Here is a 14,148-nt window from a genome sequence, read left to right as displayed (position 1 = left end):
GAGTCAATGGGAAGCTGAGAATTCCACGAGCCAAGCTCAAGAGTCAGAAGCCGTGCTCTGATACCAGTTGAAAGGTGAGAAGGATCGAAGCTTGCACTTGAGAACTATGGCGGGAGAGCAAAAGCAAGAAAGAGAGAGACAAGAAATGGGAACTCCAACCGTCACAATGTGTGACCGGGCCTTCCCTTATTCAAACTGTCACTAAAATAATAAAGAATAAAGTGACGATGATGGGCGCCCGCCACCTGCAGTGTGCAGTGGTGGTGACTGTTAGTGTAGTAATACACGGGCGGCTAGGCGGAGGCGCCTTTACCCCCAACATCAGAAACTGAAACTGAAATAGGACTAAGTGGCCCTTTACTACATAATCTTTTACTGCGAGAGAATTTGGTAGGGGCCTCATCCTCTAAATCGAAATTGAGCTATAATGGAGGAGGAGTTGGAACAGAAGGTGAAGGCTGCTTCATAAGAGGAGCAGGATCAGCCAGTGGCACACCACCAGGAGGAGGTGCAAGGGAGATAATCTTTTGAAGGAAAACACCGTAGGAGACATTACTGCCTTGACCTTTCCTAATTCTCTGAAAATGATGAAACATCTTCGCGAGCATGAATGTTGCCCAATTGAACTTGGCTCCCTCCAGGATCCAAACAGAAGTAGTGAATAGCTCCTTGGATAGACATTTGGAAGCAAGCTTCCCTGACGTGAACCTATCTTGCAGAAACTGGCAAAGTTGTTTCCATACCGAGGAGGAGATGTGAGCTACAGAAACCCCAGAACTGGTAATAACCTTGCTAGAGACCAAAGGGGTAAAGGTTTCCTTCTACAGGAGTGAAAGGATCTCCTCAGTTGTCAATAATTGATTTCCACTAGGGACAAAAGATCCTGAAAGAGGCAAACAAAATGCATCACTAGGGACAAAATGCAAACAAAATGCTGTGGATAAGCAAAAGCATCGGTTATAAACCAAGCCAAACTGGTTCTTGTATGACACCAGGAAGGAGACGCAAAGGTCCTGAAGACTATTATGAACATCGCTTTGAGCTTATCCTCTTCTATAATTGCCATCTGATTATAGCTTGCAAAACAGTTCATGAAGGAATATATCTCCCTACCCGCCAATTGATCTAGAATCTGGTCGATAAAGGGCAGTGGGTAATAATCTTTAACTGTTTGTTTATTCAACTCTCAAAAGTCCACACACAGTTGGATTTGATTATTTTTCTTCTTCCTAATCACAACTAGTGAACACCATTCAATGTGTTGCACAAGGAAGATCAAACCCGCTTTTCATAATTTCTAGAACTCCTCAAACAGCCCATCCTGCAACTCAAATGGCATACGCCTGACTTTCTATCGCACAGGATGGCTTCTTTCCTTCAACGGAATTTTATGGGCAGTGAGGCTGGGAGGAATGCCCCCAAGTTCATCGTAACTCTAAGCAAAAATACTGTGGAACTCTTGGATTAGAGTGACATAATCCTCCCTTTCCTCTGCACTAAGCATAGACCCTAGCTTTATTGGTTGCTTATTGTTTAGCGTACCAAGGTCTAGTTTGATAACATATGCGTCCCTTATTCTATCTTAAGCTTCTAATGGATCGTTCAGCATTACTTGATAGATGTCTTCTGTGGTCGATCCCTCTTTGGATTCGTCAGTTACGACGTCTCACTTTCAAACACATCTTCCATTGTCTCTAACTCTGTAGAAGACAAGGGAGCTCGCTCACTTTGAGGTGATTCAGGATATGCATCAACTACCACACGTCTAGCACCTCTGCCAAATATCAACCTACCAGCAGTATATTTACTTGGCAATTTGCTTGTAGAATCCAAGGTCGGCCAAGCAATACTTGGTAACTCAAACGCCCTGCAAATTGGATTACCCTAAATGAGAGCGGAATTTAGGAGACGGGAAGTGCTTAAAAATAGCTAAAAATTATGAATATCAAGGGAAAAATATTCACCGTCAAAGGCGGCGGCTCGATCTAAGACGATTTTAAGCGCCAAAGTGCTTTAAAGGTGCCCGAGCGACACTTGGTGATTTTTCATAATTTTTCAGACAGTCGTGCGGGTTGACACGAGCTACTGGCCAATGCGGGATGCTAAGCCGGACGCCCAGGATTTTTCAGAGCTCGATTCCGAGTCCGGACGGGGGAAAGGCCAAGAAACCGGTCAAGATTTGAAGAGGTGGACAAAAATTGGCCAAAATGGGCAAGTGACCCTTGGGAGCCCAACATTTAAATGAAGCATGACATTTCACATGAAATGTGGGAGATGAAATCGTGGAAGAAACGTGAGCAGACAGGCGCCGAAATTTGCGCCCCATGTTGATCATGGCTCCTCCCTGCCTGCAAACAACCCCCCTATCTGACATTGGCCCTTGCCTACACTCCGTATGCTGATCATATCGCCGCCCTTCGCCCGTGGAATGATGGCCTGGTTTGAAATTTCTGATTCTAGTCTTTCTCTCTCCTCCCTCTCTCTCTTCTAAGAGGCAGTTCATGTGTGGGAAGGAGCAATGAAGAAAGAATGATGGAGACTTGTCCGGCATGGACCGGATTGCTACACGGGCTGAGAATGGTGATTTGTGATGTTGCTGGACATGAAGTGTTGCTGTTTTCCAAATCTACAGCCATGGACACAAAACCCGAAACACGCGTTTAAGCGGTAAACCAAAAAAATTACAAAGAAAATTTAGTGTTTTATGCTTTTGATTGATGGAATGCCGTTCATATGGACTAAGATTTGATTATGCTGCTGATTCTTCTGAGTTCTTACTATTTATAACCAGAAATTATGAAAAACATGCATTTCATGGCCCGAAATAATGTCAAGAAACCCGAAAATGCATGAAAAAGGGGGAAAAACAAGGGTTTTGGGCATATAAATGGGGAAAACCGTCGATACACATCAACTAATCTTTCAATTTTGTTGCAAATGAACTAAGGGCCACAGCCCACAAACTGGTTTTCATTTTCAGCAATTTAAAAAATACAAGAAAATGAAGAAAATGGGGAAAAATGATAAAAACACCATGAAAAATAGGGGAAAAATACATTTGGGGCTACGAAAAATATAGAAAAATAGGATTTATGTTTGTTGATGTATAGCAAGGCTGGGGCATGAAGTTATGCTTCAGTTCAGCCTTGTTTATATGTTTTAGTGCGTGTTTCCTTCCTTTCTCCACATAAAATGACAAGGAAACCCTAAAAGAAATGAATGCAATGATGCCCTATCAACGGGGAAGGGTAGAGTTGTGGAAAAAATGGTTAAATGCCGCTGAGCATGAGGAATAATTTGCTGATTTTATATGCATTGCATCTAGGACGGAATAATAATGATAAAAATTAAAACCTAGTAGCACGAAGATCACTTCGGTGCTAGGTGTTGCAGCGAAGCACAAAGCGGTTAGAAAGAAAAGCATGAAAGAGATGGTTTGCACTTGCACGCTGCTGGTTTTTTTCAAATGTTTGAGCACTAGGCACCCACCTCTTTGCATGATCATTTAGAGGAAATTAAAAGTATCAGAGTTAGCTCCTGGATATGCATAGCAATTGTTTTCAGTAGGCCTGTGACCCACCGTTGAGAGTGTGAGGTTCCTATGCTGTAGGCTAGTCGTGGGATCCTAAAGGGGAAATTAAGTAAGGACAATGGTACATTCCTGGATACGTTTATTTGGTACCTTGAGTGACGTTTGTGCGAAATGTCTAAATGTTGAGCGGCGCATCGAGGGGCCAATCCCCAAGGTGTAGGAGAGTCGCAGAGGGTTGACGGCATTCAGCCGTAGGAGGAACCCCATGTGTATGTGATTCGAGCCTTTTGGCTATGTGAAAGGGACTCCCTTTGAGGAGCAATATTGGGTTAGGATCAGTTGGACTACAACGTATTACAAACGCAATGTTTAGGAAGGCAGAGATTTTGATAGACGCTCCTGGCCGCGAGGCCGAGGGGTTGTCTTGTGCATAGTGACGAGGTCCGGCTAGTGCATGAGCCAGTGCCGGCCCGTTTTTAGGTCCATCAGTGGTGCGTCTGCCGGGAGCTGCTTAAAAGTGGCGGTTCTCGAATCCTGGTTGTTTAAGGACCAACTAGCAGTTTATGCCAAAGGATACTGAGATTGATCCGTTATTTATTGATAAGCATCGTCTAGCAGAAATCCAAAAGCAAGAAAGAGACGAAAGAGCTAGGCGACGTGCTGAAATTTTTAGGAGATATTCCCCTAAGCGTAGCGGTGCTGAACCCTTACGAGGGAGTGGATCTAGTGGTCTTAGGACCACAAGCAGTAAGTTAGGAGAAGGTGGAAGCTCTAGTACTCCCCTTCCTTCCATAAGCCAGTCCACGTCAATTGCGGGAGGTGTAACCCCACCGTTCCCTATTCCTAGTGCAAATCCAATCCTCGTCATGGCGCAGCCTATTGCAATTCCAGCAGGAACGACGGATTTGCCGGCTCTAGGTTACCCGCTACCCATTTTTAATGGGCTAGTTGAGGAAGATGCGGAACTCCACATTAGGGAGTTTCAAAAGCTGATGTTTAACTGTCGCATTCAAGAGGAAGGACATTTAATGATGTTCTTCAACATGACTCTCAAAGGAAGAGCCGCTATATGGTATCATGGTTTAGAACCCGGTACCATATTGAACATTGATGCATTTTATGGAGCTTTTCGAAGGGAGTTTGCCCCTGAAAGGGGTGGGCAGTATTGGTTGCGTGTACTCAACGTGACCCGCCAAGATCCACACGAGGATATTCGTGCTTATGCGAAGAAGATAAAAGAGGTCTTCCGTAAGTTGGACACCTCTATCCCTATCCCCGCAGCTGCCCAATTGCAATATTTCCTACATGGTTTGGACTTTAATATCCAATTGCAGTTGAGTAGTGTTCCCTTGGGGGATATAGATACTGCCATTACACGAGCACAAGAGGTGGAATCCCGACTACAAGCAGCCTATGCTTCTCGCGGCAATTCGAACATGGGTTTAGTATTGGGAAACAATATGGCAATAGCCAATGGCAGTAGTGGCCAAGGGATAGCGATGGCTAACCCTAATGGGAGAGGGAACATGATACAGAATGTCCCTTTATTACCAGCTCCCCCTAGCATGTCGATGCCTACGGGCAGTCAAATGGCTCCAAGTAGTGGAGGCCAGGCGGTCAATTCTAATACCATGCCTGTGGCTCAACAACCAGTGCCTAATCGAATTGTTAGGCCGATTGAACGACATGGTAATGACCAAGGCTATGAGTCGAGTTCTTCCAATGTTCTTGGCGAGGTTAAGGACATGATGAAGCATTATACCGACATGATTACGGAGCAGTATCGACAAATAGCTGTTGATGTCAACTTCCTTAAAAAACAACAAAATTTGATAGGAAGTAGATACCCAGAGGAGGGTGCACCGGCGAGGTTTAGTTGCAAATGGTGTGGCGGGCAGCACTATCCAAGAAATTGCCCAAATGTTAAGTGCGACATTTGTGGAAAATCCGGCCATCTAGCAGCTACTTGCTGGAGTAAGATCAGTTCTCTCCAGCGTGGAAGTCGGCAACCAGGGCCTGTTAATCATCGTGCCCAAGGAAATGACCCCCAGCCAGAAAATGGGCCTAAACAAATACTTCAACGACCAAAGACTACAGTGGAAGAGCTACCAAGTGGTAGTGGGGTTAGTTTGATTGAGGCTGTACGCGTTAATGATGCTGAAACCTCTAATCTACGAGCTGTCCTTACAAGAGGTAAAAAGGGTAGAGAAGCCGACATGGATAAGCCTGTTGACGGAAACCCTAAACAAGGCGACAAAGGAACACAAGTTTTGGATCCTGCCCTAGAAGGGGGACCTTTGAAGCCCGTAGAGAGTAAAGCCGATAAGGAAGCACCAAAGAAGAAGGTGAAAGTTAAGAAAGAGGCAATAAAGCCAGTTCAGCGACCTAAAGAGCGGAGGATTTGGCGTGAAAAGCGAGCTCTTTCGAACTATCATGAATTCGATTTGGCGGGCTCTCTTTGCGAAGTCAAGCCGGATGTGAACCTTTTGCAGCTTATTAAGCTTTCCCCAGGAGTATGTAAGGAATTTAGAAAGATCCTACGTACCGGGTATATTGTAGAACCTTTGGGTATTGCGCGAGTTGGTGATGACTGGTTCGAGCATGCTGAGAAGCATTGCCCAAGGGTTGCAGCCTATGTCGATGGGATATTAGTAGATTATGCCATTGTCGACACAGGATCATCTGTTAACATTATGAGTTCTGAACTGATGGAAAGGTTGGGCCTTGCGATCCAAAAAGATACCTCCACAATTCTCAGAATGGCAGATGACAGTTTGAGACAGCCGGAAGGCTGCATTACTAAGGTCCATGTCACTGTTGCAAATGTAGAATGCTTGTTGGACTTTAGGGTGATTCGTTTTGCAGGGCGGCCAAGTTACCAAGTATTACTTGGACGACCTTGGATCTTGCAAGCGGATTGCCAAGTGGATATACCCGCCGGTCGATTGATATTCGGCAGAGGTGCCCAGCGTGTGGTGGTTGATGCTTATCCTGAGTCCCCGCAGAGTGAGAGAGCTCCTCTATCTTCTACAGAATTGGAGACATTAGAAGATTTATCTGTTAGTGAGGCATCATCGAGTGATGAGTCCAAAGAGGGATCCACCACGGAGGACATCTATCAGATCACTTTGAACGAGCCGATAGAGGCCCAAGATCGTATAAGAGATGCAGATGTTATCGAGCTAAACCTTGGTACGCTTGATGATTCGCGGCCAATCAAATTCGGGTCCATGCTCAGCACAGCAGAAAGGGAGGACTATGTGGCCTTGATCCAGGAATTCCGTGATATCTTTGCCTGGAGTTATGATGAGTTGAGAGGCATCCCTCCCAGTCTTGCTGTTCATACAATTCCGTTGAAAGAGGGCAGTCGTCCTGTACGGCAGAAAGTAAGGCGTATGCCTTTCGAATTGAGGGACGGGCTGTTTGAAGAGTTACAGAAGCTTCGAAAAGCGGGTTTGATTTTTCCTGTGCAACACACAGAATGGTGTTCGCCAGTTGTGATTAGAAAGAAGAAGAATAATCAGATCCGTTTATGTGTAGACTTTAGGGAGCTGAATAAGCAGACAGTTAAGGACTACTACCCATTACCATTTATTGACCAGATTTTGGATCAATTAGCGGGTAGGGAGATATATTCATTTATGGATTGCTTTGCAGGATACAACCAAATGGCAATTGCAGAAGAGGACAAGTTGAAAACAACTTTTATCACTGTATTTGGCACTTTTGCTTACCACGTGATGGCTTTTGGTTTATGCAATGCGCCTGGTTCGTGGCAACGAACAGCCGATAAGACATTCGGTGACATATCCCCTGAAGAGTTGAGGGTGTTTATTGATGACTTAGGGGCCGCCACCGTGAGAGAAAGGCAGTTGATCATTTTGAGAAAATGCTTTGAGCGCTGTAGACAATTTTGCATCGCCCTAAACCCACGGAAGTGTGCTTTTGGAGTACCTTATGGGCTATTGCTAGGCCATGTGGTCAGTTCGGTAGGAATTGCGACAGACCCCGAGAAGGTGAAAGTTATAGTTGCCATGGGTCCACCACGCACTCCGAAAGAGGTTCATAGCTTTCTGTCTTCGGTTGGTTACTACCGTAGATTCATTAACACCTTAGTAGAAAGAACGTTGCCACTTACAAATTTATTGTCCTTTAGCTGTTCGTTTGTATGGGGTGACCCTTGTAAGGTAGCATTCGAGGATGTGAAACAAGAGCTAGCAAGAGCGCCCGTTTTAAAAGCACCTAAAAGAGGTGAGGTGTTCTATATATTCTCAGCAGCCACCATGTATAGTATCAGCTGCTGTTTAGCCCAAATTTGGGAAGAGAAGTGGTACCACCCGATTGCTTTTGCTAGTCGGAAGCTGGGGGTATCCGAAATCAATTACACCTACATGGAGAAGCTGTGTCTAGCGATGGTCTTTGGGACCAAGAAATTCAGGCATTACATTCTCTATGAGAAAGTCGTACTTTATACGAAGGCGGAGGGACTTCGACTATTGATGAATAAGTTACAGCCGCCTGATCGTTTAGCGAAGTGGTTGATCACTTTGCAGGAATTTGATTATGAAATCAAGAGTAAGCCACCAAGGTTGCAAGGCATCGTGGAATGTCTAGTGGGCTTTGGGGAGCCGAAAGAATCTGTGGCTGAAGGTAGTGACATGGAGATGATATTTAAAATAGATACGGCATCTATTCCCTCCTGGTATGCTGCAATAACGCATTATTTATCAACAGGAGAGGCGGGATCCGAATTATCTAAGGCTGAGAAAAGGAAAATTAAGCAGCAAGCGTTAAAGTTTGCCTTGATCGCAGGTACATTATATCGGCAAGGGGTTGATGATATCTATCGCCGATGTGTGACGCCTGACGAGGTGCCATTCATTTTGGAAGAGTGCCATGATTCTGCTTGCGGTGGCCATTTTGCTGGACGGCTTACAGCACAAAAGGCTTTAAGAGCAGGTTATTGGTGGCCTGCCATCTTCCAGGATGCGTTTGCGTATGTTAAGCGATGCGATATTTGCCAACGACATGATAGTCGAGAGAATAGGAAACGACCACTCACCCCTATTATGGCGATACTTCCATTTGAGAAGTGGGGAATAGACTTTGTGGGTCCTATTACTCCGTCATCGACTACGCAAAAGAGGTACATCATTGTAGCAACTGACTACTTCACAAAGTGGTCAGAAGCACGTGCAACAAGGAAAGATGATGCTAAAGAAACTGCTAGTTTCCTTTTAGAGCAGATAATATGCCGGTTTGGTCCGCCGAAAGAATTAGTGTCGGACCGCGGAACCCATTTCCTGAATAAGGTGATCAAAGGTTTGACAGAGTTGTGGAACATCAAGCATAACAAGACAACCCCATATAATCCGCAAGCCAATGGTCAGGTTGAAAGCACCAACAAGCAGCTTGTAGGCATCCTGTCCAAAATTGTGTCGGAAAAGAAACGGGATTGGGATAAAAAGTTATACGTGGCAGTATGGGCTTATAATACGACTTTCAAACGAGCCACTGGCCATACCCCGTTCAAGTTAGTATATGGGGAGGAGTGTGTTTTGCCTTTAGAGATTGAGCTGCCGACTATTCGGTTTGCCATCAATCATTCTTTGAGCGATGAAGACGCTCTTTTTGAGCGCTTGACGACACTGGCACATTTAGACGAGCTTAAGTTGCAGAGCTTATTGCACCAAGAAGTGGCGAAGCGCCGAATGAAGAAGCTACACGACCTCAAAGCCAAGAAGTACACCTTCAAGAAAGGACAGCTTGTTCTGTATTATGACGCACGACGTGAATTATTCCCAGGCAAGCTAGAACCCAAATGGGATGGGCCTTATAGGATCGTTAGGATAGGAAAGAATAAATCTACAGTGTTGTTAGCTGACCTTGAGGGGATAGAATTTAAAAATAAGGTTAATCTTAATAAGATTAAACCTTATTACTTCTGATTGTACTAATGCTATAACTGCCTTGCAGGTCTAGGCAAGATTGATCAAACATCTGCAAGGAAATCGTGATAGAGGTTGATGGGTCGTCTGATCCCTTATTTAGAACACCCATATTTGGAACAGAGGTATCATCAGGGAAAGCTCATTTGGTGGAGCAAAGGATACAAGGTGATTGAGCAAGAAGGCGGGACATTTATTTGGGAAATCAAGGTCTTCTGCCATCATTGCCTACAACTTTTGACGAGCATCCCTGTTGAATTCAATGATGATGGAGGGATGGAGCCTACAGTCCACCCGTTGAATATGCTGAATTTCGATTACCATAATTACGAGTAGAGTTCAGGATGGCAGGATATGTAAACCCTTTATGGACGTACACCTTGTACTTTGATGGGGCGTCCAGGGGTGCATGCAAAAAAGGAAGTGTAGGAGTTGTCATCCGAGACCCCCGACGACGCATTGTCATGAAGTTAGCTGCTTATCTTGGGGTGAATTTTACCAATAATATGGCAGAATACAAAGCCCTGATTATGGGTTTGAATATTGCAAAGAAGGGTGGTATCTGCCAGTTGTTGGTGAAAGGGGACTCTCAGTTGGTTTTAAATCAACTCAATGGGACGTACATGGTGCGGAACCTGATCCTTTGTATGTACCATCATACTGCCATAGCCCTGCTAGACGAATTCGATAGAGTGTCTTTTCAGCTGATTCCACGGAATTGGAATCAGTTTGCCGATTCATTGGCTAATCTTGCGTATGAAGAGGACCTCTTCTTTAATTGTGGCCCTTGTCCCGATATATCTATTGATGGTGAGACAGGACCTGGTCGTTTGTGGGGTATGCTTTCTGAACATGCCCTCTTTGGCAGACGATGGTTGATTTGGGTGATGCAGAGGGTAAGCGAGACTCATCTACCTTTATTATCTCAGACCCACAGACTGATTCGACGACATGTGATGCGAACACCTCTTGCGATGTACGCAGGAGGGATAGGTCATAATTTAATGCACCTAGTTTAGGGCTACGAGCCTCTGTTCCCCTGGGAATAGTATGCTTTGATGTCTATCATGGTTGTTTCCAGGTGGATGTTCTGCATAGTATTGTTTGATTTCATTAGGCCAAGAGGGCCGATTCAGTTTTGTAGCAAAGCCATGTCTGATTTCATTAGGCCAAGAGGGCCATTTCCCTGTCTAGTGCGGGTGCGTTTAATTGGGTTTTTGTTTAGTGTTGTGCTGGACAGGTTTCGCGGGTTGTGGAATTTTGTGGAGCCTGGAGGAGCCTTTGCTGCGATGGAAGCTTCTTGTGGCCACTCCAGGTGATATTTCTCCTTTACGAGTACCTTTCTTTCCTGTTATATGTGTATTTGTACTTGTTGAGGGGATACTTTTTGTTGGGGACCGGCGACCAAGGCATGAAGTCCCAGGTTTAGGCTACGTATGTTTGAGGGAGGTCGGAGTAGTCATTGCCTCCTGTAAAGACATTGTTAGACATTGAAAGATCTGTTTTAGAAGGAAGTCCTAGTGGCTCTGTTCTGCTAACCTGCTAGGCAGCCGTTCTAGGAGTTCTTGTTAGTAGTGAGGCAGTTAGAGAAGCCTGCTAGAAGATAATAATAATAATGCAAAGAAATCCTGAACATCCCAAAAGATGAATATAAATACGAAGGTGTGTAAAAAGGGGTTCTAACCCCTATCAATGAAAAGAAATGAAATAAAAAAATATATATATATATAAGCAGTTGCTCATTGCCTTGCGAAGGCTTGGTAGGTTCCTAGGGACGAGTCAGACCCGGGGCCGATACCTTGTCTTCCTAGGGGTGGCTTCTTGCTGGAAAAAATAATATCAAAACCAGGAAGGTTGGAGCGAAAATAAAAGTGAGCGTTAGAAAAGGATTCAGTGTCGCCTTGCGAGGGCTTGGTAGGTTCTTGGGTGCCGAGACAGGTCCTGAGGCCGATGCCCTGTTCTCCTTGGGTCACTACGCTCAGCTCCCTCCTTTTTACATGCCCAAGTATGTTCATCCAATCAAAATCCTAAAAGAAGACATGTACTGACAGAAAATATCCTTTGCTCAGGCTATAGGAGTCCTCCCCTTGTAGGAGCTCCTAGTTGCGTTGTCTTTAGTTGGTCAGTAGTTCAGACTACCACTTAGGGCAACTTCTTTGAGAGGTTTTTTAGTTTGGCTGTGTTGGAGCAGCTGGTTAGTGACTCACTTCGGATCTTCTATTAGATGATGCTAGGCCTATTCCTTGTGGATGTCATGCCTTGGTTCTGTCCAGGGGTAGGGGGAGCATTGTGCTGAGTTTTATGATGATAATTGTTTTGTATCAGTTTGATGCTTCTTTGGTTGTTTATGTGCAGATATGTTCGTGGATTCGACGGGCTGAGTCGCCCTATCCCGTGGTCGCCAATGAGAGCGGAATTTAGGAGACGGGAAGTGCTTAAAAATAGCTAAAAATTATGAATATCAAGGGAAAAATATTCACCGTCAAAGGCGGCGGCTCGATCTAAGACGATTTTAAGCGCCAAAGTGCTTTAAAGGTGCCCGAGCGACACTTGGTGATTTTTCATAATTTTTCAGACAGTCGTGCGGGTTGACACGAGCTACTGGCCAATGCGGGATGCTAAGCCGGACGCCCAGGATTTTTCAGAGCTCGATTCCGAGTCCGGACGGGGGAAAGGCCAAGAAACCGGTCAAGATTTGAAGAGGTGGACAAAAATTGGCCAAAATGGGCAAGTGACCCTTGGGAGCCCAACATTTAAATGAAGCATGACATTTCACATGAAATGTGGGAGATGAAATCGTGGAAGAAACGTGAGCAGACAGGCGCCGAAATTTGCGCCCCATGTTGATCATGGCTCCTCCCTGCCTGCAAACAACCCCCCTATCTGACATTGGCCCTTGCCTACACTCCGTATGCTGATCATATCGCCGCCCTTCGCCCGTGGAATGATGGCCTGGTTTGAAATTTCTGATTCTAGTCTTTCTCTCTCCTCCCTCTCTCTCTTCTAAGAGGCAGTTCATGTGTGGGAAGGAGCAATGAAGAAAGAATGATGGAGACTTGTCCGGCATGGACCGGATTGCTACACGGGCTGAGAATGGTGATTTGTGATGTTGCTGGACATGAAGTGTTGCTGTTTTCCAAATCTACAGCCATGGACACAAAACCCGAAACACGCGTTTAAGCGGTAAACCAAAAAAATTACAAAGAAAATTTAGTGTTTTATGCTTTTGATTGATGGAATGCCGTTCATATGGACTAAGATTTGATTATGCTGCTGATTCTTCTGAGTTCTTACTGTTTATAACCAGAAATTATGAAAAACATGCATTTCATGGCCCGAAATAATGTCAAGAAACCCGAAAATGCATGAAAAAGGGGGAAAAACAAGGGTTTTGGGCATATAAATGGGGAAAACCGTCGATACACATCAACTAATCTTTCAATTTTGTTGCAAATGAACTAAGGGCCACAGCCCACAAACTGGTTTTCATTTTCAGCAATTTAAAAAATACAAGAAAATGAAGAAAATGGGGAAAAATGATAAAAACACCATGAAAAATAGGGGAAAAATACATTTGGGGCTACGAAAAATATAGAAAAATAGGATTTATGTTTGTTGATGTATAGCAAGGCTGGGGCATGAAGTTATGCTTCAGTTCAGCCTTGTTTATATGTTTTAGTGCGTGTTTCCTTCCTTTCTCCACATAAAATGACAAGGAAACCCTAAAAGAAATGAATGCAATGATGCCCTATCAACGGGGAAGGGTAGAGTTGTGGAAAAAATGGTTAAATGCCGCTGAGCATGAGGAATAATTTGCTGATTTTATATGCATTGCATCTAGGACGGAATAATAATGATAAAAATTAAAACCTAGTAGCACGAAGATCACTTCGGTGCTAGGTGTTGCAGCGAAGCACAAAGCGGTTAGAAAGAAAAGCATGAAAGAGATGGTTTGCACTTGCACGCTGCTGGTTTTTTTCAAATGTTTGAGCACTAGGCACCCACCTCTTTGCATGATCATTTAGAGGAAATTAAAAGTATCAGAGTTAGCTCCTGGATATGCATAGCAATTGTTTTCAGTAGGCCTGTGACCCACCGTTGAGAGTGTGAGGTTCCTATGCTGTAGGCTAGTCGTGGGATCCTAAAGGGGAAATTAAGTAAGGACAATGGTACATTCCTGGATACGTTTATTTGGTACCTTGAGTGACGTTTGTGCGAAATGTCTAAATGTTGAGCGGCGCATCGAGGGGCCAATCCCCAAGGTGTAGGAGAGTCGCAGAGGGTTGACGGCATTCAGCCGTAGGAGGAACCCCATGTGTATGTGATTCGAGCCTTTTGGCTATGTGAAAGGGACTCCCTTTGAGGAGCAATATTGGGTTAGGATCAGTTGGACTACAACGTATTACAAACGCAATGTTTAGGAAGGCAGAGATTTTGATAGACGCTCCTGGCCGCGAGGCCGAGGGGTTGTCTTGTGCATAGTGACGAGGTCCGGCTAGTGCATGAGCCAGTGCCGGCCCGTTTTTAGGTCCATCACTAAAGTCCAACATGCATTCTACGTTGGAAACTGTCACATGGACTTTAGTAATGCAGCCCTCCGACTGTCTCAGACTATCGTCAATCATTCTAAGGATTGTGGAGGCATCTTTCTGAATTGCAAGACCCAAC

Source organism: Lygodium microphyllum, chromosome 1 (genome assembly GCF_053477565.2).
Source record: "Lygodium microphyllum isolate KBCC chromosome 1, Lygodium_microphyllum_v1.1.10, whole genome shotgun sequence".
Classification (NCBI taxonomy): Eukaryota; Viridiplantae; Streptophyta; class Polypodiopsida; order Schizaeales; family Lygodiaceae; genus Lygodium; species Lygodium microphyllum.
The sequence above is the reverse complement of the archived record's forward strand: the minus strand, read 5'-3'. Positions refer to the sequence as shown.